This window comes from Pelodiscus sinensis, chromosome 30 (assembly GCF_052426305.1).
Source record: "Pelodiscus sinensis isolate ZL-2025 chromosome 30, ASM5242630v1, whole genome shotgun sequence".
Lineage (NCBI taxonomy): Eukaryota > Metazoa > Chordata > Testudines > Trionychidae > Pelodiscus > Pelodiscus sinensis.
In genome coordinates this window covers 5453149-5477743 of record NC_143081.1, presented here as the reverse complement: position 1 = coordinate 5477743, position 24595 = coordinate 5453149, and the positions used below count along the sequence as shown (strand labels likewise).

The window sequence follows — 24595 nt, the reverse complement described above, 5'->3', positions numbered from 1 at the left end:
CCAGGAAACGTTGGCATTCACAGTCTCCTTAATCGTCTTACTAGTCCCCTTCATGCTCACCTTGGGGTCTTACATCTGCATCGTCAGCACCATCCTCAGAATCCGCTCTACGATAGGGAGGCAAAAGGCCTTTTCCACCTGCTCTTCCCACCTCATCGTGGTGAGTGTTTTCTATGGAGCTCTCCTGATTGCCTACATGTTCCCGACCACCGACCTCCTGAGTGACTTCAAGAAAGTTCTCTCAGTCTCCTACACTGTCCTGACGCCCCTGGTCAATCCACTCATCTACACCCTGAGAAACAGGGAGGTCCAGGAGGCCCTGTGCAAAGCTTGCAGAGAATTAAGAACATAAGAACATCCACACTGGGTCAGACCAAATATCCATCTAGCCCAGTATCCTGTCTGCCAACAGTGGTCAATACCAGATTCCCCAGAGGGAGGGTACACATGAGGTAAGCCTCACTGATCCCTTCGCTCTCACCCATTTCCAGAGAAACAGAGACTAGGAACACCATTCCTACCCATTCTGGCAAATGGCCATCCATGGACCTAACCTCCATGAGTATTTCTAGCTCTTTTATGAACCCTATTAAAGTTTTAGCCTTCACCACATCCTCTAGCAAGGAGTTCCAGAGATTGACTCTGTGCTGAATGAAGAAAAACTTCCTTTTCTTTGTTTTAATCCTGCTGACTATTAATTTCATTTGGTGACCCCCTAATTCTTCTATTTTGGGAATAAGTAAATAACTTTTCCTTATTCGCTTTTTCCACACCAGTCATGATTTTATAGACCCCCTTAGTCTCCTCTTTTCTAAGCTGAAAAGTCCAAGTCTTTTTAATCTCGTCTCATATGGGACCTGTTCCAAACCCCTCCTCATTTGTGTTGCCCTTTTCTTTACTTGTTCTAATGCCAATAGATCTTTTCTGAGATGAGGCGGCCACAGCTGTGCACAGTATTCCATTAAGGGTTCCAAGATTCTGGCCCATTGGGTTGCTTAGGAGACAATGGAATAGCTGCAGCATGGGCGGGGTTAGGGCCAGAATCAAAGCCAACCAAATAGAAGGTTCTATTTCCACTCGCCTCTGGGAGTTTCTTGCCCTGCGCTTGCAGAGTCACAGCCCTGGGAGCAACAGGGCTGCTGGGACCTTTTCCAAACCCTTGCTCTGTTATATTTATGGCCAATGGCCAATGGCCAATGCCCCCGGGGGCGTATCAACAGGTTGCAGCAGGGGGCATGAACTGGTGGCTACTCGAGATGAAAAGAGCTGGGGAAACTGAGATCAGAGAGAGGCGCAGGGGTCAATCGTGCTCACTGTGCCTGCTTTGCGCCGAGATCCAACCCAGCAGTCTGCCCGTGACCGGCCCGGGCTGCGGGTCAGTAGCAGCAGCGCTCGGCCAGCTTCACGAGAACAGCACAGGCCTGGTGCCCGGCCGATGGATGTTGGACTCTCTGGAGCCACGTGACGCGCCATGGAACCGCCTCTGCTTGGTCTTTCCCCCCTTGGTAATAAACCTTCAGGTTCACACGCCGCAGGCTGGGTGGGGGCAGCGTGGGCGGGAGAGCCCGGCCAGGTCACGTGCTGCCCCTTTGTACCTGTGAGCAGCGGCGTTAAACCCTTCTCCCTGTCCCAGCCCCCATGCGGAGCCAGAGAACGCACCGAGCCGGCAGCCCCTCCAGCCGAGGACAAAGGGCATTTCCGGGGAGGGCTGCCCCGGGCGCTCCAGCTCTCACCAGCACCCGGACTCCGGGATCTCTAGGCAGAGCATCGAGTTTCAGTGCCCCCTCCCTTGGGACCCCTCCCCTCGCGCCAGCTGGGCCAGAGAGCTCTAACTCTGGCACTGGGGGCGGGGAGCAGCACGGCCAGAGGTTAGCAGCACGGAGGTGCCCGTGGAGAGCTGAGTTCGGATGGCAGGATGTGGAACCCTGGACGCTGCCGCGACACCTGTGGCCTGGCTGGCGTCGCTCTCTCTGGGCACCTTTCATCCGCAGGCGGCTCCCAGGCCCCTGCCCTTATTGACTCTGCCCAGCTGCTGTGTCCCCGGAACTCGCTCTCCCTTCCCTTGGCTTCCTCAGCGCTCGGCCCCGTAGCGCTTCCCGCCAGCCGGAGGCTGCACTTTCCAGGCCCGCTCCTGTGGATTTGAGCCTCCAGGTTGCTTCCTAAGGCCCCCCAGGAGAAAGGGAATTTGTTTTCCTGGCACTGGCCCCATAGGCTGGTAATTGGGGTGTCATCCCGGGGTACAACCGGGATTCATTGAGATCCTGGTGCACAAGGCAAGTTAAGAGCCGCTTGCCAGAACCTGGGTTGGACACCTTAGTCCTCAGATTAAGTATCTGATGCTCTGTTAGCTGCATTAATGAGGAACCTTAAAAAGCCCCCTACCCCGCTTCCTCACAAGAACAAGCAGGTAGGTAAAAGAAATGGGGGAGGGAGCAGACTAAAACATCTAAAAATCCGTTTTTAGGGGTGTGACATAGTGGGGGTGCCTTGATAGGGCTGTGGCGACCTCTGCTGTCTGTGACAGGAGTCATTATGCAAAGGGGGCTCCAAACCTGTCTGACCAGCTACCCCCCATGGAGAGGAATAAAGGAAGGTGAATGCTGCCCTGGCTGGGGGACAGGGCTGGAGGACAGTTAGTTAGTTTTCTGTCTGGGAGCATGGAGGAAGCAGCCTCAGCAACAGGCTGAAGGGTTTAGAAGCCGGACCCCCCACCGCATATCAAGGGGGGTTGAGGCATCCTAGGCCAGCCCTGTAACCTGGTGACATCTGTGCTGTGCTGTATTCTGAAGAGGCAATAATCTCCCTCTGTTCTACTGGCTGGTGGAGTCTGTTCGTGCCCTTTTGGGGGTGCAGGAGGCGGGGGACCCCAACACGCCATCACAAGGGGCGTTTGAAAAGAAGATACACACGGCATACTGGTTAAGGCTTTACTCGCGTAGGTTCCAATTCTTCTTCCCCTTTTCATCGAGAGCCCCTGGCCAGACCCTTGGGATGTTTGTGCTGTCCCCACGTGACCCGCCCACTTTTCGCAAACAGACGCTTCAGTGCAAATGACGGAGTAGAGATTGCTAGGCCAATGGGAGGTCATTGCGTCAAGCGGTACCCGATCTCCGCCCCCTCCCCCAAGTGGCCCATCTCTCACCTCCTTTGATAGCGAGCCCCCCCCCCCCCACTCAGTGGGTCCATTTCCTTCTAGTGGTTTTGCCCCCGCAATGCAGCTTTTGCTCATACACCCGGAGCGCAGGGAGCTGCAGTAAGGGGGCTCTCCAGGTGCACGATTTTCTGCTTCCACGAGGCACAACACAATCCCCCCTCTCCTTCCATAGAGCGGTTTGTCAGGCTCTGGGGCGGAAACCACCAGCCTCTCTGCCTGCAGCTGCGCTTCCTGCCCCATTTGTCCCTCCCAGGAGAGACTCCCCCTCTGGGCACAGCCCCTACCCATGGCAAGTGCCTGGCACATTTTGGAGGGTAAAGGGGGAAAGTATCCCCGAGGGGACATCGCCCTGTCCTGGCGCTCCCCCCGTCATCCCTTACACGCCACCTGGCGAACCCGCATGCAAATCCCTGCCCCGGGAGTCACTTCTTAAATACAAACCCGTGATTCTAGGGCGCTCAGTGTCTGCCCGGACACAGCCCTGCCCGGCCCGGCCCGCTGGGGAGTTTCCCTCAGTGCCTGGGAACGGGAATGGAGCCTCTGCTGCTTTTCCTCGCCCTGCTCGCCGCCCCCGGCTGTGAGTGTCCGTGGGGCCCGTGGGAGAATCAGGGACACACAGAGACATTCGCTGGCTAATTTGTTTCCTTTTTTCCCAGGTGTCCTCTCCCAGGTGCAGCTGGTCCAGTCCGGCCCGGGAGCGCTGAAGCCCGGAGAAACCCTCACTTTGAGCTGCTCTGTCTCGGGGGTCTCCATCTCTACTCAGCATTATCACTGGCACTGGATCCGGCGGCCCCCCGAGAAGGGGCTGGAGTGGGTGGGGTGGGTGTATCCGTATAGCGGGGCTACAGCCTACGCCGCATCTCTCCAGGGCCGAGTCACCATCACCGCAGACACCGCCAAGAACCAGTTCTCGCTGCAGCTCCGCTCGCTGACAGCTGCAGACACCGCCCTCTATTACTGCGCCACATACACAGTGACACAGCGCAACGCAGGGCCCGGGACAAAAGGGGGAAGCGGTTTCTCCATAGCCTAAGCGGGAACCGACCCTGACCGGGTTAGCGGAGCCGGATCCTAGGAATAGGCACACGCAGGGAGCTGACTCTGGACAAGATACCGACACGCCCGTTTGTAAAACACCCTCCCGGCAGGATTTCCCCGGTGTCTCTGGCCGCGCCCCGCCCTTCGGGAGCCGGGCCAGGCGCACAGACCTGAGAGTTATTTCCGGCCTTTGCAGAGTGTGCGGGCCGGGACAGAGCCATGGAGTGAAGGAACCATCGCACAGCGCCCGGGTCACAGAGCGCGGGGCGCGCCCGGGGACGGACCCCTCCTTCGCGGTACCAGGAGAGGGCAGGGCAGGGACACACGCACGCGCCTGCGCGCGCACCCAGCCAGTCTTGTTCTCTCCACTAGGGCCCGAGGACACCGCCCGGCGTGCGCCAGGCACAGGGAGGGGAAGTCGGGCCGGGCTCAGAGGAATCCTCCAGTTGCTGTTCGCAGGGAAAGTCCCGGCTAGCAGGACGCGGACAGTGCGCGCGCCGGGCTCTCAGTGTGTTCAGTTCTCAAGGGCTCAGATTCACCCCGTTGCTCTAGGGCTACAGACCCAGGGGCCGCCCTGCCTCCCTGAGCCTGGGGGGACAGACACTCGGACCCTCAACCACCGCACCGGGCTGGAGTCTCTGCCCCTGGACTCTGCTGGGCTCGCACCGAACACCCCCTCCGCTGCAGCCCTGCGGCTCCTTTCAGGGCAATCGCTTCATCTCCCCCCGGTTCGGCTCCTTGCGATCGGGGCTGGCTGTTCCCAGCCCCTTCACTCCGCAGCTGCAGCCCGGCTGTCCCGGGGGAGCGGCACAGCCCAGCTGCGGCGGCTCCGGGCGCAGAGATTCTTTCTCGCTCAGCGCAGGGCCATGGCCGGCTAATGGGCTGGGCTGGGGACACACGGTCTCCAGTTCCGCGCACACGTGACATGAGCAGCCGGAGACCAGCAGGGCCGCCCCGTTATTCCTGCGCGGGAAACCAGCCTCCTCCCCGCCAAAAAACCTTCCCCTGCAATTGCGTGGGAATGCCCCGCGGTGGCGCTCGCGGTCCGCCCGCGAGTGCCAGGAGCCCGCTGGGTTCAAAGGAGAGCAGAGAGACTCACCGCTGGGTCACGCTCACTTTCTGCCCCGGGTTAATGTCCCAGCCGGCAGATGGAATCCCGAGGGCTGGTCAGGGGCATTCAGCCCTTCACAAAGACTCTACTGCCCCCTGCGGGGCTGTGTCGGTGTCTCACCTGTGCCCGACGCACGTCACAGGAGCCGCCGTCGGGAGGCTAAAGATTCACAGACCCACTTGGGCCTTGCACCGAGCCCCCCTCACACTCAGTGGAAAGGCTTCCTAGGCGCCAGGGAGCGCTTCAACCCAGCCAGAATCCGGGGAGGGAAGGGGGTTTCCCGCCCAAATCCCTCCCAGCGTTGCGGGAAATCTGCCCTCCCCAGCGGTGTCACAGGCCAATGGCTCCCCCACACTGAGCCAGGGACCGGCACTGCCTGGCCCCTCTGAGCATAGGAGGAGGGTGCGGAGATCACTTTCCTTCCCCATCACGGGAGAGTCACCAGCCCCTCAGTTCCTGCGCAAGGAGACACAGTGACTGCAGAGAGCTGCTCTCTTCTCCAGCTCCGAAAGTGTCAGGATGATCCCAGCACCCCGTGCCCGGCGCTGCACAGACACCGAGACCGGCGCTTTCTGAGCCCTGCACCCGGACCCCTGGGGCGAGTGTGATGGCGCGTTGGGGGTTCCCCGTCTCCTGCACCCCGAAATGGCACAAACAGACTTCACCAGCCGGTGGAATAGAGGAAGTTTATTGCCTCTCCAGGATACAGCACAGCACAGATGTAATCTGGTCACAGAGCTGGGCTAGGATGCCTCAGGCCCCCTTGAGATGGGGGAGACTGGGCCCCTAAACTCCAGCCCCTTCTCCTAGGCTCTCCTCCATGCTCTCCCACAGTAACTAACTAAATTCCCTTCCAGCCCTGCCCCCCAGTCAGGGCAGCATTCCCCCTTCCTTTGTTCCTCTCCATGGGGGGTGTCTGGCCACTGGTTCAACAAGTTTGGCATTACCTCTGCCTAGCGAGGTTTTCCCTGCTGGGTCTTGCTCCAGACAGCAGGGGTCACCACAGCCCAGCAAGTACCCCCACTACGTCACAGCGAGTCACTCAGAACCTTGGTAGGAGCAACGCGTGTCTCTTGTAAGGCGGGGTATGCAAATGAGAGAGTCAGTGTCCTGTTTAAATCTGTCCCTCCCTCTGTCCAGGCTGCACCCACAGGACAATCCGCAGCCCCCTGGGTCTGGGCAGCGACCAGCCAGTCCCCGGAGAAATTAATCCTCCAGCACAGAGACTATGAGACTTTTGCTCCTAGTGGTGTTGGCTGTAGCGGCTTTGGAAGGTAATTTCTTCTTCTGAAAAACTGCAGAATTAAAACAAATGTGGCTGTTTTGATCTTGGTATTTATAACCGGTCTGTGTTCCCAGGTGCCCGGTCCCAGGTGCAGCTGGTGGAGTCCGGAGGGGATGTGAAGAAGCCCGGAGACTCTCTGCGCCTCTCCTGCAAAGCCTCCGGCTTCACCTTCAGCAGCTATGAAATGAACTGGGTCCGCCAGGCTCCCGGGAAGGGGCTGGAGTGGGTCGCTAGGGTCAGCAGCCCAAGCGGATCCAGCCAGTGGTATTCTAAGGCCGTCGAAGGGCGATTCACCATCTCCAGAGAGAATTCCCTCAACTCGGTATATTTACAAATGACCGGCCTGAAGCCCGAGGACACCGGCCGCTATTACTGCGCGAGAGACACAGTGAGCCGAAGCGGGTCTGAGCTCAGACACAAACCTCCCGCTGCTGGCAGCGGGAGAAGTCCCAGCGGGTTTGACTCTGACAGTCCCGGCGCTGGGCGCTCACAAGAGACAAGTTCCCGTTCCAAGAGATACGATGCACTCGGCTCTGCAGCCCAGTCCAGTCCCACAGACGCTGAGAGCCCGAGTCCGGCCCCGTGACTGGGATGTGAAGAGGGACACGCTGGGCCCCATTCACTTGTATACGCTTCGTAATACCTGCGTAGAGCCAAAGAAAACGGCCACAATTCCCATGTGAGCCCCCTGGGTCGGACTGCTGGGAAACCCGGGATAAAGGCAAACGCGGCCGGGACAGCGCTCACGGAACACGGTCGGTCGGTGCCACGGGGAGGGGCGGGTTCTGCTCACACAGCTGTTCCATCGGCTCTGTGCTTGGCTGGCCCCGGCCTCACTCTCAGCTCTGCGGGCCTCGGCCTGCCCACGCGCCGCAGCGCAGGGACTGGACTTCAAGCCTCCTGGAGGTGCCTTCCGGTTGATCCATCGATCGATCGACCCACCCGCCACCGAGGGATACAACCTCCGCCCCTCCCCGTCTCGGCCCTAGGCCCCACCGGTCAGCACACCCCGGTGACGGTATCTCTTATTGACAGGGGCCCAAGCAAATTCCTCTCCTGCCCTGCCTGTGCCCCTGCATCTTCGCCGGGGGGGGGGGGGGGGAGGGGGAAGAGGCAACGGCCAGGGGCCTGGTTGATTTAATTGGCGGAGGAGGGGAGCGGTCACTGGGTAGCCCTTTTAAGTTGCCCTTTTAAATCTCCCCGGCGGGCCAGGTATGGGCGCGAGGGAGACTAGTGGAGCCTCCTAGGGGGATGCTAGTTCCTGGCTCCACTGTTTCCACCCGCCCCCTGTGGGAAAACTCGCCAGATTCCCCTGCCCGCTCCCTCAGCAAGAGCCTCAAGCCTCCCCCACTACCCGGAGAAGCCCCGAGATTCCCCCCTCCCCTCCCCACACACAACCTACTCTGCGGAACAGCGTCTGTTCAAAATCGCCTTTGCAATGCCCCAGGCAGGCTGCGGGGGTGGGGGGCGGGGGGGGGGGCAGCAAACTGAACCATAGAGCTGCAAGAGACCTCAGGAGTCATCAAGTCCAGCCCCCTGCTCTAGGCAGGACCAACCTCAACTAAATCAACCAGGCCAGGGCCTTGTCAAGCCGAGACTTAAAAATCTCTAGGGATGGAGACTCCGCTGAAGCAGGCCTGGGTCTGGGGAACTTCGCAGGGAATTATTATGTCTCCAGTGGAGTCTCAGTCCAGTGGCGCCCGGTGACACGTCACTGACCCGCCATACAAGACCCACTATGTCTGGGGGCTCCAAGGCTCGATCTCCCACCCCCTTCCAAATTGGCAGCGATCGGGGCTGGAAGCGGGGTTAGGGAAATTGTCTTCCCTGGGGCACCTGCTTCATCCTTTCTTTGTCCACACGTACTCCCGGGGACAGGAGACCGATCGAACCCGCACTCTGCGCTCAGGCATGTGCAGAAGGACGCTCAGAGGAGCGATTTCAGCCTCCTATAAGGAGCGGGCTATGCCAATAACGGTGGCAGCTTCCTGCTTAAATCCGTCTTGAGCTGCCCAGGCTGCACCCGCAGACAATCCGCAGCCCTCTGGCTCTGCGCTGTTAGCAGAGGCTTTCCCAGAGAACTGGTCCCGGTCTCACCAGTGAACATGAAACTTTCTGACTGGTCAGTGCAGGGATCAGGGCGTTTCGGTGCTTCGAAAAATCCCGCCTGAAGCCTCCATACCCAGAACTATCCGGCGCCAGGTGCATTGCCCCGGGGGACACAGAGACTCTGGGACAGAGCAGGGAACCGAACCTGGCTAGGCAAGGTCCCAGGTGCATGCCCGGGTCGGGAGTGATTCTTCTTCCCTTCTGTGCGTCTGAATTTCCGGGCCGGTGACCTGGGCTAGTCTAGGGAGGCTCTTTTATGTGTCGCAGGGAGGGGCTATGCAAATCGGGCTGAGTGTCCTGTTTAAATCTGTCCCTGTCGCTGCCCAGGCTGCACCCGCAGGGACAATCCGCAGGCCCCGGGTCTGTGCAGTGACCAGCCAGTCTCCTGAGAACTTCCCCCTCCAGCACCAGGGACAATGAGACTTTGGCTGCTTCTAGTTTTCCTCTCTGCGGCTCGGGAAGGTATTTTCTCCCCGATACCTCCATGGCAGGGACAAGGGATTGGTCTCTGTGGGATGCTGTCAGCGATGGGATATACAACAGTGCTGGGATCTCACCCTCTTTATTGGACAATGTGGTTCATGCGGCTCCTTTTAATCCTGTTTATTTTAATTGGCGGCTCCCATCCGTTGCTAATGTTTTAATTTCCAATTTCCCTGTTTCCCTTCTCCCCAGGGGCCCGCTCGCAGGTGGTTCTGACCCAGTCGGGCCCAGCGCTGAAGAAGCCCGGAGAGGCCCATTAGCTGCAATGCGCCACCAGCGGGTTAGCTCTCAGCAGCACTTGGATGGGCTGGATCAGGCAGGAGCCGGGGAAGGGGCTGGAGTGGCTGGCTCACCATTACAATGAGGCGAACACCAAGTACTACGCCGCCTCCGTGCAGGACCGGTTCACAGCCTCCAAGGACAGCGCCAACTTCTACCTGCAAATGACCAGCCTGAGAGCGGAGGACAGCGCCGTGTATTATTGCACCAGGGACACAGCGAGAGGAAACGAATCTGAGCTCCCATAAAAACCTCCCCCTGCAGGGACGGGGTGGGAATTCCTGAGGGTGGCACTCAGATTGTACACAATAACACGGATAGTGCCCCCTTGTGACGACGCGTTGGGGTTTTCCCATCTCCTGCACCCCTGAAATGGCACAACAGACTCCACCAGCCAGTAGAATAGAGGGTATGTCTACACTACCCTCCTAGTTCGAACTAGGAGGGTAATGTATGCATACCGCACTTGCTAATGAAGCCCGGGATTTGAATTTCCCGGGCTTCATTAGCATAAGCGGGGAGCCGCCATTTTTAAATCCCCGCTGCTTCGAACCCCGTGTAGCGCGGCTACACGGGGCTCGAACTAGGTAGTTCGGACTAGGGTGCCTATTCCGAACTACCGGTACTCCTCGTTTCACGAGGAGTAACGGTAGTTCGGAATAGGACCCTAGTCCGAACTACCTAGTTCGAGCCCCGTGTAGCCGCGCTACACGGGGTTCGAAGCAGCGGGGATTTAAAAATGGCGGCTCCCCGCTTATGCTAATGAAGCCCGGGAAATTCAAATCCCGGGCTTCATTAGCAAGTGCGGTATGCATACATTACCCCGCTAGTTCGAACTAGCGGGGTAGTGTAGACATACCCAGAGGGAGTTTATTGCTTCTCCAGGATACAGCACAGATGTCATCTGGTTACAGGAACTGGGGCTAAGAGGCCTCAGTGCCCCCCCCCTTGAGATGGGGGGTGGCTGGGCCCTACAATCCTAGCCCCCCTCCCCAGCTCCTTCTTCCCTGCTTCCCAGACAGAAACTAACCAACTCTCCTCCAGCCCTGCCCCCCCCCCCCCCCAGCCAGGGGTGGCATTCCACCTTCCTTTGTTTGTCTCCCTGGGGGGTAGCTGGTCAGACAGGTGAGAGACCCCTTTTGCATAATGACTCATCCCCTGCCCTGCTGGGCCATGCTGCAGCCAGCAAGTTACCCCCCACTATGTCACACCCCTCCCCGACAGACCCCATGCCCAACTGGAAGGGGGAGACAGGCTCTGCTGAGCCCAGCTCCCTGGGGAGCGCAGGGAGCGGATGCTCAAGGGATGTTTTTCCAGACGCAGAGAGAACAAACAGCTGCATCCGGCCTCCCAGTTGGGTTGCCCCAGTGACTCTCTGCCCAGTGTGAGACTCCGTGTTCTGAGGGAAGGCAGCGGGGAAGCGGGGCACTTAGGGCAGCCAGGGGGCTAGCGGAGCTCTGAGTTAGGGCCGGTGAGAGGCCGGGTGGGGTCACTGATCCCTCAGGCAGCCCCCCCCCCCCAGCCCACTGAGAATTGTCTGGATCAAACCCCGCCCTTGTGCAGAGGGGCAGCTCCTGCGCACCTGCTGCCTGGGGCATTTCTGGGTGTAGCATTCTGGGTGTAGCACTATGGGAGAATGCGCAGGGATGGGTCCCTGCCTCTGTTTGTCAGGGGCTGGGAATGGGTAACTGGGGAGGGATCACTGGACGATTCCCTGTTCTGTTCACTCCCTCAGGGCACCTGCTAATGCCCCACTCATCCGGGCCATTGGTTTCCCGTGTGAACCCGGGTAATTACCCACCAGTGACTTAGCTGGGGCCAGTGAGTGCCTGGGTGTGTGGCCAGGTGCACCGCCTCTTGTCTCCCCACTTCCCAACCCGTCTTGCTGGTTTCCCTTCAGCCGCTCCGCCCACCCACACACACGCGTGCGCTGGTAGCACTTGAGATAGGGTCCGGGCGTCTGTCTGTGGGGCTCTGAGCAGCTGAAGGGCCGGGTCTAGGCTCTAGGTTGACAGCGAGTGTCTCGAACACAGACAGCCAGGGGCGTGGCCTATTCGGATGGGCGGAGCGGTGTTAGCAATTATGCAGATGTCTGTGAGAGTGGTGCATTGTGGGAGTGGGAAAGGGCTGCAGCGCTGGTCCCTAATTTGCAAGCGGGGCTCCGAGTGGGCAGTGAAGACAGAGGCAGGGCTGTTTGAGGCAAAGCCAGGAAGTAGATGATGGCTGCACCGGCCCCGCCATTTTCTGGAGCCGCTCCTTTCTCCGCTGCCTCCCGCCAGCCCTCTGGAGCCCACAGGCTGGATCCCTCCTGGTGAAGTAAGTCTCACATTTACATCGCGCTCCCAGAGGCCTCTGCGGCCAGCTGAGGTTTCTGGGCGACACAGAAGCTCTGAACCCGGAAAGCCCGCTGGGTCTGGCTGGGCTGCCGGGCTCCGGAGGCAGCGGTGCTGGGGCACTTCGTACCCGGCTTCCCGCTACGGTACCGGGCCTCGCCCTAAGCTGGGAGCCCGTGACCTGCCCGGGTTGACGGCGCCGGGGGATAGTTTCATTATTCTTGCGCAGTGGCAATATCGTAGCCAATGAGGTTAATCCGAGGTGCGATTATTGCTAATTGAAAACTATTCCCAATACCCCGTCGTGACGACTTGAAATACAGTCGGCATCGGCAATTTTTGGTGGTCTCTGCGGAGGCTGGGCGACTTTGTTTAATAAAAGACAATTGGATTTCTTTGTATTCGTACTGCTGTTCCTTATCCGTTGTATCACTTAGCTTTATTTTTTTGCGTTTTAAGTTCCTTCCATGATTTCTCATGGTTTAATATAGAGGGTTGTACTGAAAGCTTTAAAGCACACTTTCATTTTTGCTGTTTTGTACAAACTCAGGTTTTCCAGCGTGTTATAAACCGTTTTCTGTGACAAACGGCTTGATGGACGCCTTCCATTTTATACTGGTTTATGCTCTTATTGCTACATCCAGGTCATTGCTAAAGATAATAAAAACCACCAGACTCAGAATAAATTCCTGGGGAGCCCCCATAGAGACCTCCTTCCAATCTGACATTGTCCCATTAATAGCTACCTTCCCCTAACACTAAACAATTCAGCAGTTGCCCTGAGTTAGCTCACAGCGTTATCTGAGGCAGAATCGTCACCTCCTGCCCTACAGAGATTTTTCCCAAAAGTTGTCAAAATCAGTATTTTAAAACCTGGTTTGTTTTTGATGTGATTGGAAATTATCTCTAAAAACACGCCCAATTTGACAGCTCTCTCCATAAAGGTCCCTCATCGCGGGAACCGAACCCTGGGACAGAGACTAAGGCCAGGTCTTCTCCACCAACAGAGGCAAATGGCATGAGGCTGTCAACAGAAAACTCCGCTTCCCCCGTAACTCCAGAGACATGCAAGTGGTTTGTTCGGTAAATTGGTCTCTCACCAAAGCAAATGAAACAAAGCACCTTTCTCTAGACTCTCCAAACTTTTCAGCCCGAGGGCCGCATTAACTATCAAACAGCAGTTCGGGGGCCGACTACACACTTGAGGTCCAAATAAAAAACAATCAAAACATGGATGTTGTTCTTAATTATTTATTTAATATTATTTTATTCAGTTATTATTTAATAACACATTGATACACTACACATGAACACCTGTATTAGTGTGAATGGTGAAATTTCCGAAATTTCCGTAATTTTTTTTCCGTAGACAAAAAGGTCTACACGGGCCGGATGAGAGGGCCTCGCGGGCCGCATCCGGCCCCCGGGCCATAGTTTGGAGACCCCTGCTCTAGAGCAATGAGTGAACTCTGGGCGGTTCGGTGATTGGCTCTTTCCCCGGAGGCTCTGTGTTGTGTCCAGAACCTCCACTCTCATTAGAACATAAAACCCCTCTGGCCGCAAGGATCGCAAAGACCCTTCACAAGAACCCGCAGGTTGAACCGCCCTGGTCCGGCAACCTCGGGACCTGCGTGCAGGTGCAGCGGGCTGCTGGGTCAGCTCTGGCCCCCGAGGGAGGGTGCGGGTGGAAGGAGCGGAGCTGGGGGGTTGGCCTCCCCCAAGGGGGCTCCATCCGCCCCCACACGCCAATGCCTGCGGCTCGCCAGGGCAGTTTCAAAGGGTCCCGGAGGATTCGTCACAGCAGCTACTGCGGCAGCGGCAGGGCCCCCGGTACATTACATCGTCTGGGGCGCCTGGAGCCCGCCCCTCCCAAGGGTGTTTGTGCGCATGCTCAGTGCCTAGTGTCCCTCTTGTGTTTCCAGCCCCAGCCATGTTCTACCCAATGGCGGATCTGGGGCAGCGAGTCACAGGGCCTGGCGCCTGCGCACAGCGGGACTCTTGCTCGCTCTGCGTAATAAGACCAGGGCCGGGCTTGAGTTCTGCTCTTAGGCCTCAGCCCGGCCCCTTATCTCAGGGCTTCTCTCGGGGTGCTCTCATCCTATCACATTCTCTTTCACAGAAGGGGAAACTGAGGCACCGGGAGGCGAAGGGACCTGCCCCCTGTCACCCACCGCGCCAGGGGCAAAGGTGGGAACAAGATCCAGGTCCCCTGATTCCCACCCTACTGCTCCGCCCCACTGGCCAGCCTGCTTTGTCTCAGCATTATCATCACCATCATGGGCCGGGCAAGGCTGGGGGTCAGCGATCCCAGGAGCTATTTCCGGCAGGAATAACAATGGTAATAAATTGTGGACCCCAGACTGACTCACCCACCGCCCGGGCATCTCACACACAGAGAAGGGTCCAAATTCCAGCAGAGACTCCATGAACCGGGTGCAGCTCTCTGGAGCGTGGGACTGCAGAAGTGCATTAGGGACCGAAATCTAACTTCATGTCGCTTAGAGCAGGGCTCCTAACTCCCCTCGGCTCCTTCCCAATACCAGCGAAAATCACAAGTGAGGAGGGATGTACCGTATAGACCTTCCTGCCTCACAAGGGTCTTTCCTGCGCTCCGCTTGGGGGCTGAGAATTTTAGTGTGAAAAGACCAAATCCCATTTACACGCCTTACTGAGTTCGGATTCCCAAATATTGAGGCAGTTTCAAAGCTTTCACACACAGACACACCCCTGCTGGGCTGAGCTCCCTGTCTCAGGCGGACACGCGTCCCAGGCAGAGATCGCCACGTGTGGACACAGCTCACACCCCGACATCTCTTATAGCCGCGTTGTGAAACCCGCATGCAAATTCCTGCCCCGGCGCCCTTGTATAAATCCAAGCCCCTGCTGGGAGGAGCCTCAGTCTCCCCGTAGGCAGATAAATGCCGGGTCCTAAATTTGGGGGACCGTTTGCACCTTCACTGAAAATGAACCTGCTGATGATTTTTCTCTTTTTGCTTCGGGCCCCTTCAGGTATGTGGCTACTGGGGACCAGGGGGATCCCCGCAGCACTGACTGCAGAAAAGGAGCTGTTCCAGCAGCCCAGGGGAATAAGGTGCCCGGATTCCAAGGCAAATCCGTGGTTGTTGGGTGCCTCAGTCCCTTAGGTGCAGTGTCAGGATGTTTAATTTTCACATGTTCCCGACTCCCAGGGGCCTGGCTCACTCCGTCATTCGCGTGTTTCCCTCCCAGGTGTCATCTCCCAAGTGCAGCTGAAGGAAACGGGCCCGGGAGCGGCGAAGCCCGGGGAGTCCCTGACACTCACTTGCACCATCTCCGGAAATTCGGTTTCCAGCACCAGCGCCACCTGGGACTGGGTCCGGCAGCCCGCGGGCAAACGGCCGGAGTGGCTGGGCTGCACGTGGTACCGGTCTGGCACGTGGTACACTGAGTATCCCAGCGCGCTGCAGGGCCGAGTGACCGTCTCACCGGACACCGCCAGGAACCAGGTCTTGCTGCAGCTCCGCTCGCTGACAGCTGCGGACACCGGCACCTATTACTGCTCCGGGAGACACAGTGACACAGCGCAACGCGGGGACCGATAGAAAAGGGGAAGCGGTTTTGCCACAGTTCGGAGACATTCTGAGATCAGCGAAAGTTGTGAACCTGGGGGCAACTCTAGTCCTGTTTCCCCCCTGCAGGGACCCATGTGTGTCCTGCCCAAGGGGCAATGGAAGGGGGGCATGTTAATGGCTTTAGCAGTCAATCAGTGACTCCCTGCCCCTGCCGTTCTTTGGCGTGTGGGGGCATCTTAATTGGGATAAATCCTCCAGTTAAAATAGTACCAGGAACTTCACTTTGTTCAAAATACACAGGCACAGAAACTAGCTGCATTCCTTCCAGGTGGTCACATCTCCTCCGAAAGAAAAACAACATAGTAAAGATACATGTGATCTATGTAGGACCTCCCGTAAAACGTGTAACGCTCTGTGCCTCGGATTTGTCAGAGCCCATGTTGTGCTAGGAAACACACAGAGGACTAGAGACAGAGAGAAGATAAAACCAGATTAATCCAACAGACTTAGTTTTCCCACGGGTTGTGAATGACAGGAGAGGTCGCCCGTCCTCAGTGTGTGGAGGAACCCAGTCTGATGGAGACTGGCCCAGACTGATAGAGGAGCGATGTTACAGGGATTTTGGAATCTTGGCTCTAATTGTTTCATATGACAAAAGTCCCTCGGGTTGAACGGGTGGTAACGAGTCCTCTCTGAAATCCGGCTGCTGCCGTCCTACCCTGCCATCACAGAACCCGAGGCATCGGGTCTCCGCAGCAGGTCCCTTGCTCCACCGCCTCAGGCTGGGGCAGAGCCACGTGTACCTGGGAACTGGGAGGGATGGAGAGAACGTCACGCTGACCTGTGATGCCTCAGATCTGTCCATGCCTCGGAGTTGTCCCTCTCGCAAGGGGATCTGGCAACCAGCTGGGGAAGGGCCGGACCGGACAGAAGACATGCAGCAGGGGGAGAAGATTCCCTTTAGTCCCACTCTGGGACAGGCTGAACTATCATCCCTGTTGGCACATTCAGGAGCCACTTCTCCCTGCAGCCTCAGTCAGTCCCACATCTGATGTGCACGCGGAGCCCAAAACCAGCCCTGCACCGCCCGGGTCGCTCCCATTTCTGTTGGAAAACCCCGAGGGTTGGAGTCAGAAGCGCTGAACTGGGCGTCTCCTCGATCAAATCCACGCCCTGACACCCGCATGCAAATCCCTGCTGGGTGAGCCCGTGTGACGTAATGGGGGGTACCTTGCTGGTTGCTATTCTGGGCAGTGGGTTGTGAGTGACCTCCACTGGCTGCTGGCTGCAGCATAGCCCAGCAGGGCAGGGGATGAGTCATTATGCAAGGGAGCTTCAAACCTGTCTGAGGAGTTATCTCCCAGGGAGCGGAACAATGGGAAGAAGGGGAGTGGAGCCCTGGGTGGGAGCAGGGCTGGAAGTGAGTTAGTTAGGTTTCTGTCTGGGAAGCAGGGCAGAAGGAGGTAGGGAGGGGGGCTGGGATTGTAAGGCCCAGCCACACCCCATCTCAAGGGGGGGCAATGAGTCCTCCTAGCCCCAGTTCCTGTAACCAGATTATACCTGTGCTGTGGTGTGCTGTATCCTGGAGAAGCAATAAACTCCTTCTATTCTACTGGCTGGTGGAGTCTGTTCGTGCCATTACGGGGGTGCAGGAGAGGGGAAAACCCCAACGGGTCACAATGGTGTACAGCCCCAAAGTCTTTTCATCATTAAAACATGAACAAGTCCAGTTTTACTGAATGACTCGGGAAAGACAAAAATCTAGTAAAATCTCCTGTAGTGAAAGTGCCGTGCGTTGATCAGCAGGTGGCGCTGCTGCTAGAAGGGACGGACTAGCCCCGAGAAGAACTCCCCGCCCGTAAATAGATCGAGGCTCTCCCAAAAGGGCTTTGGGAGTCAGGCCTTAGGCTCCCATAACATCTGGCAACAGCCAGTCTCTCAATCCCTGTGTGAGGAAACACAGTCACCGCCGGCTTCATTCCTTACAGGTGTCCCAAAGTGTCAGGAGGATCCGAGCGACAGAGATCGGGGCTTGGGCAGTCTGACTCCTGTACCCGGAGCCCTAGGGCAGGTGAGTCAGATCCCCGAGAGGGTGATTGTCTCTTATAAGGCGCGGGATATGCAAATGAGGGAGTCAGTGTCCCGCTTAAAACTGTTCCTCCCTCTGCCCAGGCTGCACCCGCAGGGACAACCCTCAGCCCCTGTGTCTGGGCAGTGAGAAGTCAGTTCAGCACCAGGGACAATGACTTTTTTGCTCTTAGTAATTTTGGCTGTAGCGGCTTTGGAAGGTATTTTCTTTCTCTGAATAAAGGCAGAGGTGGAAGCTTATTTAATTCTCCTTGTGTTGAAACCAATATTTATAACCGGTCTGTGTTCCCAGGTGTCCGGTCCCAGGTGCAGCTAGTGGAGTCCGGAGGGGATGTGAAGAAGCCCGGAGACTCTCTGCGCCTCTCCTGCAAAGCCTCCGGCTTCACCTTCAGCAGCTACGAGATGAGCTGGGTCCGGCAGGCTCCCGGAAAAGGACTGGACTGGGTCGCTTTCATTAGTAGCCCCAGTGGATCAACCATGTATTATTCCCAGGCAGTCAAAGGGCGATTCACCATCTCCAGGGACAACGCCAACAGCCTGCTGAGCCTGCAGATGACCGGCCTGACGGCAGAAGACACGGGCCTGTATTACTGCGCGAGAGACACAGTGAGTGACAGCCCCGCCGAGCTAGGACACAAACCCGCCTTGCCTGGCAGAGCCATCGCTGAGTCACGGACTGTTTCCTCTGGCACAGCTGCAGGGGAAGCTTCGCTCCGCTCTGCCCTGCGCGGGGAGACCTGTTCACACTCATTTCAGCTGCGATCTGGGCGCTGCTCCGGTGCCCGCTGAGTCAATCCCCCCGCCCCCCGCTCGGTTCCACGGGCGCTGGATCAGGTCCTGTGAGTTCAGTCAGCGCAGACTCCTGCCAGCTTCAAATAAACACTGTTTGCCTTCGCGAATGCCCTTCCTAATCATTTCCAGGAAGCTCAGAGTGCACGGCTCTCATCGAATTGCCCTGCCTTGAAGAGAGGGAGAACGGTCCAATGGTTAGTGCATGAAACAGCCACTCGGATTCGCTTCCTTACTCTGCCTCGGAATTCCCCTGTGACCGACAGGAAGTCGTTCTGTCTTGCCTGGCCTCAGTGTTCGCCTGCAGAATGGGGGGAACAGCGCGCCTGCCGCAGGGGTGTAGTAAGACTGACGCGTTACAGAGTGTGAGGGGTGCGGATCCTGTAGCGATGGAGATCAGATACGCATCCGAAGGCAAAACTTCCGTGAGGTGATTATGAATTGCCTGGAGTTTTTTGGATGCACAAATGGAGACATTTGAACTCCACTGGTGAACAAAATTAAACAGACAAACAAAAAAATTCAGACTGAGAGTTAAAATCCCAGATCCTGCTGAATTTCGATGCCATTTGCGGTCTCAATTCCCGCGGGCTCTTTTGAAACCCCAAGCCACAGGAGACAGGGTATAAATTCTCTTCTCCACAATGATAGAGATGCAGCCCTGTTAGTCCGGTCTAACTGAAACAGAAGACAGAACTATGTAGCACTTTAAAGACTAACAAGATGGTTTATCAGGTGATGAGCTTTCGTGGGCCAGACCCACTTCCTCAGATCAATTTGTGGAAGAAAATTGGAACAACCATATATACCAAAGTGATACAATCAAAAAATGAATGCATGTGAAATTGCCAAATCACATTTTAGAACAGAATGGGGAGGGGGGTGGAAGGTTAGTGTCTGTGAGGTGATAGTGTCATAGGGGTGATAATTTGGGAAGCTATCTTTGTAATGGGTGAGATAATTAGAGTCTTTGTATAGACCCATACATGTAAGTGTCAAATTTAAGCATGAATGACAATTCTGAAGCTTCTCCTTGAACTCTGGAGTTAAAGTCCCTTCTCCGCAATGTCCTTCATTCCTTTAAGAGAATTAAATGTTTGTAAACTGAGTTTGAGCGTCCCTTTACCTCAGGAGCTTTCACACATTTCGCTGAGCAGAACTCACTCTGAGGGAGGTCATGTCCAGGGAAGGGATCCCAGGTGTGGACTCAGCTCACACTCTGTCCTTTTTATATTAATTCTGGGGAACCTTCCAAGGGAGGTTCCGCTTTAAATACCAACCCTTGGTCTTAAGGAGCCTCGATCTCCTCCAGACACAGACGTGCCCGGGTGTGGCTGCTGGGCACAGTTTGCTTCTTCACTGAAGATGAACCTGCTGCTGATTTTCTTTTTTAGGGTGGAGGCCCCTTCAGATTCGTGGCTACGGGGGTTCCTGCTGAACTGTCCAAGCAGCTTATGGGAATGAGATGCCCGGATCCCAATGCACATTAGTGGCACTGTGTGCCTCACTCCCTTGGGCGAGGTCTTGGGTTGTTTAATTTTCACATGTTCCCCTCTCCCAGGGGACAGGGCCTGGCTCACTCCGTCATTTCCTGTTTCCCTCCCAGGTGCTCTCTCTCAAGTGCAGGTGAAGGAAACAGGCCGGGGAGCGGCGAAGCCCGGGGAGTCCCTGACACTCGCTTGCAGCATCTCCGGAGACTCGGTTTCCAGCACCAGCGCCACCTGGGACCGGGTCCGGCAGCCCGCGGGGAAGGGTCTGAAATGGGTGGGAATCACGTGGTACACACCGAGCACTTGCCTACGCCCCCTCCCGCCGGGGCCGAGTCACCATCTCCGCAGACACCGCCAGGAACCAGGTCTCGCTGCAGCTCCGCGCGCTGACAGCTGCAGACAGCGCCCCCTAGTGCTGCGCCAGGGGACACACAGTGACAGGGCAGAGCCGGGCCTGCGCTAACAGGGGGAAGCGGGTTTTCTACAGTGCGGAGACACTGCGGACTGGGCCATTGGTCACACTGGGGGTCGGGGCTTTTTCCGTGACTCTCCGGAGCCTTTACCCTGGGTTATTGCTCACAAAGCTCACGTGTCTCTGCCTGGATTAGGGCCCAGCCGGCCTGCCATGCCCATGAGAATGGCCCGGCTCAGGGACCCCTGAACGTTCCCGGTCCCCTCCCAGCCAGACAAAGCACCACCCCTGCGCCCCGCTTGTGACACAAGGAGGTCACGTGTCGCCCCACGAAAGGGGGTTAGCTCCCGCCCTTTGCCTTGTGCAGGTTGGTTCGCTCGAAGCATCCCCATCCCCCCGCCCCTCCCTGCCACCCTGCCCTGAGCTGTACGAGGGGCCGCAGCATCCTTGTGTCTTCTCCAGCGAGTGCGGTTACGCCAGGACCTTATATCGGGCTGTTATGGCACCAGCGCACCTATGGGAGTTGATCACCCGGGGGGGGGGGGGTTCAGAAAATCCCTCCTGACACCTCGATGCCTAGAACAATCCAGCTCCAGGTGCCCTGTCCCGGGGGATACAGGGAGTCTGGGACAGAGCAGGGAACCGGGCCTGGCCAGGCAGAGTCCTAGGGGAGAGCACTGCTCCCTGAGGGATCCTCCCTCGCTCTCTCCTGAATCCCCGGGCAAGTGAACTAGGCTGGTTCAGTGAGAAGCTTTTATGTGTCGCAGGGAGGGGATATGCAAATAGGGGCTGAGCGTCCTGTTTAAATCTCTCTCTCACTCGGCCCAGGGTGAACTCGCAGGGACCAGACAGTTCCCTGAGAACTTCCCCCTCCAGCACCCGGGACAATGGGACTTTGGCTGCTTCTAGTTCTCCTCGCTGCGGCTCGGGAAGGTATTTTCTCCCCGGTACCCCCACGGCAGGGACACGGGATTCTTCGGGGGGGGATGCTGCCAGCGATGGGATTTGTAACAGCGCTTAACGCTGGGGTCTCACCCCCTTTATTGGACAATGCGGCTCCTTTTACTCCTGTTGATTTTAATTCGCGGCTCCAATCCGTTGCTAATGTTTTAATTTCCAATTTCCCTGTTTCCCTTCTCCCCAGGGGCCCGCTCGCAGGTGGTTCTGACCCAGTCGGGCCCGGCGCTGAAGAAGCCCGGAGAGGCCCATAAGCTGCAATGCGCCACCAGCGGGTTTGCTCTCAGCAGCACCTGGATGGCTTGGGTCAGACAAGAGTCCGGGAAGGGGCTGGAGTGGCTGGTTTATTATTACGACGAGGCGAACACCAAGTTCTACGCCGCCTCCGTGCAAGGCCGGTTCACGGCCTCCAAGGACAGCGCCAACTTCTACCTGCAAATGACCAGCCTGAGCACGGAGGACAGCGCCGTGTATTACTGCGCCAGACACACAGCGAGGGGAGGCGAATCTGAGCTCGCACAAAAACTTCTCCCTGCAGGGACCGGGGCGGGATTTCCTGGGGGAGGCGCTCAGGCCCCGCACAATAACACGGACAGTGCCCCCCTCCCCCATCTCTGACGGGCCCTGCGCCCAGCTGGAAGGGGAGACAGGCGCTGCTGAGCCCAGCCCCCTGGGGAGCGCAGGGAGATGCCCAGCAGCTGTTTCCCGGCGCAGGGAGAACGAACAGCTGCATCCGGCCCCGCGGTTAGGTTGCCCCAGGGACTCTCTGCTCAGTGTGAGGCTCCCTCCTCCCAGGGAAGGCAGCGGGATATTCCGGGCCCTTAGGGCAGCCAGGCAGCGGACTGAGCCCTAGTGGGGGCGGGTGACAGGCAAGGTGGGGTCACTGATCCCTCAGGCAGCTCCACCCCAGCCCATTGACAGCGCAACTGCTGCCTGTGGCATTTCAGGGCGCAGAGCTATGGGAGACTGGGCAGGAATGGTGTCCCTGCCTCCGTTTGTCAGGGGCTGGGAATGGGTGACAGGGGCAGGATCACTGGACGATTCCCTGTTCTGTCCACTCCCTCTGGGGCACCTGGCATTGGCGGCTGTCAGAAGACAGGACACTGGACCAGATGGACCTTTGGTCTGACCCAGTCTGGTCGTTCTTAGGTTCTAATGACCCTTTTATCTGTATAATTGCCTATAGCGAGAGAGTATTGAAAACAATAAGGAGAAGAGGGAGAGGACTAGGTTGGATATTAGGAAAAACTGTTTCCCTAGGAGGGTGGGGAAGCACTGGGATGGGTTCCCTAGGGAGGTGGTGGAATCTCCATCCCTAGAGTTTTTTTAAGTCTGGGCTTAACAAAGCCCTAGCTGGGTTGATTTAGTTGGGATTGGTTCTGCCTAGAGCAGGGGGCTGGACTTGATGACTCCTGAGGTCTCTTGCAGCTCTATGATTCTAGGGTTATAATAGTTTCATGAAATGCCGTTTTTTTCATACAGTTAGCCCCACTCAGCTCTTGAAGGTGTTTCATTTACAGTCACACAGGCCTACAGACACCTCCCAGGTAACAATTCCTGCCTGGAGATTCTTTCAGGGCACCTATTGCCCATGTTTACTCTGTGACACAGCAGAATTCAGCCCATTCCAATGCCTGGGCTCAGACATTGAAAGCAGGTGAGCGGGTACAGCACCCAGATCCCCCGAATTTCCAGGGCTTAATCTAATAATGATTCTGTCCTCTACAGTCTAGCCGTGCCAGGGAGAGTTTCAAACACAGGTGCTGGATCAAGGGGCCTGGCTCCAAGCTGATTCTATTCTATTCTATTCAGCCCATGCAGTTTGGTTCAATGTCTTGCAACAGCTGCCAGGGCACCAAAAGGGCTTGGGCCGACCCTGCTCACACATGACTTGTTCCATCCCCTGCCTTCCTCATATTTACCCCTCCTTTCAACCCCTCTTCTCCCAGCACCCACTCCTCTCCTCTTCCTTTCTCTTCCCGCAATGCCCCTCCCTTCTCCTTTCTCAGCATTACTAACCCTCTCCTGCCCCCACCGATACCTTCCCCCTCACCCTCTGCCCTTTCCCCTCATTGTCTTCTCTTGGCCACCTGGCATGTCTCTCCTCCACCCTGCCCCTTGGTGCCTTCCCCTTTCTTCTCCTCCCCTGTCCCCCTCCTCTCCCTCAGCACAAGTCCCTCCCTCTCCTCACCTTCCCCTTTGTTCTCCCCCTGTCCCTTCTCTCACCTTCCTGACTCTGCAAACCTTAATCCTCTTGTGCCAGTGTGGGGTTGCATGGCAGGTGGCTGCCCCATGTGCCTGGGCTGGAGCCAGGGCCATGGTGCTATTCTTAGTATCCTAGCCCTGGCCCAAGAGCAGCTATAGCATGGCCCTGCTCCAGTCCCAGCACCGGGGGCAGATGAGGGGGTGGACGGGCCTTGGTGCACAAACTTCTAGCTGGGGGAACGAAAGGCTGTGCTGAAAGGCCAGGGCTTGCCTGGAGCCTCCACTCCACCCCTGGGCTGGTGGATTCATAAGGCCTGGGGATCCATTCCCCTCTTGGAACTGGCTCCGGGTGCTGAGCTGTAGCTCCCTGGTGTGGGCTGAGGCTGCCACTGCCAAGCTGACAACTCTGGCCAGGGTTTGCAGGGCAGTGGCTGGAGGGTGAGGGCAGGAGGCAGGGTGGAGACCAGGAGGGTGGGAAGGACGGACCAAGAGAAGGGAGGAGAAGGCAGGGCGATGGGGAGGAGCAAAGAGTCAGGTAGGGCCTTGGGGAGGAGGGTGTCCCCAGCAAGCATGGAGAGGTGTCCCAGAGACGCAGGGCAGGACTGGCCCTTGCACCTCCCGGGGAAGAAAGAAAAGTGGCTCGGTCAGTAGCTGAAGGCCAAACCCAGCTACCAGCAGGAGGCTGCCTCCTCCCCGCTTCCTGCAAGGCTGAAGTGGCGGCCGCCCATCTCTGCTCCTTGGGGCTTTCGGGGAAGCAGGCCCTGGGTGCTGGAACTTGAGCTGAGCCCGCGGTGCTATTTTTAGTACTGCCGCCCAGGCTCCAGGTGCCACACGGCCCCACCCCCAGGAGTAGCTGGGGCAGTGACTGTGCAGCCACACTGTGGGTGGGCCACGTGGCGGGTGGCTTCCCCCTCTGTATTGCACAGAGGATTTTGTTTTCTGTTTGACTGCTCTTTGTTATTTAACACAAAGACCCTTGTGTGATAGGCTCTATAGCCGTGGTCACCAACTAGTAGATCGCGATCTACTGGTAGATCTCGGAGGCTCTAAGAGTAGCTCTTGAGCCCTCTCTGCACTGCGCGCCTGCACAGTACATTTACATTAGATTTCCTCATTTGAGGAGCAGCTACTCACTGAGCAACAGCACAGGTGAGGAGCTGCGAGGAATGGTGGGAATTTTTTTTTAAAGTAGCAGTATAAGGATTGGGGATAGCAAGTGATGGAAAAGAGGAGAATAGAGAGGGCGGGGCTTCAAGGAAGAGGCGGGGCAGTAGATCTTGGCTTGGTCTGTCATTTAAAAAGTAATCTTGG

General features: G+C 57.3%; 1 protein-coding gene and 1 non-coding gene across 2 annotated transcripts in view; one reads left to right on the top strand and one right to left on the bottom strand.

The window, feature by feature from the left end:
* LOC149521034 (leukocyte immunoglobulin-like receptor subfamily A member 3) overlaps positions 1-24595 on the bottom strand; it is a 1043054-nt gene that overhangs the window by 619488 nt on the left and 398971 nt on the right. The window lies entirely within an intron of this gene.
* On the top strand, positions 12010-12150 carry LOC149521048 (U4 spliceosomal RNA). Its single transcript, XR_016348142.1, has one exon. It is a non-coding gene; the product is annotated as a U4 spliceosomal RNA (small nuclear RNA).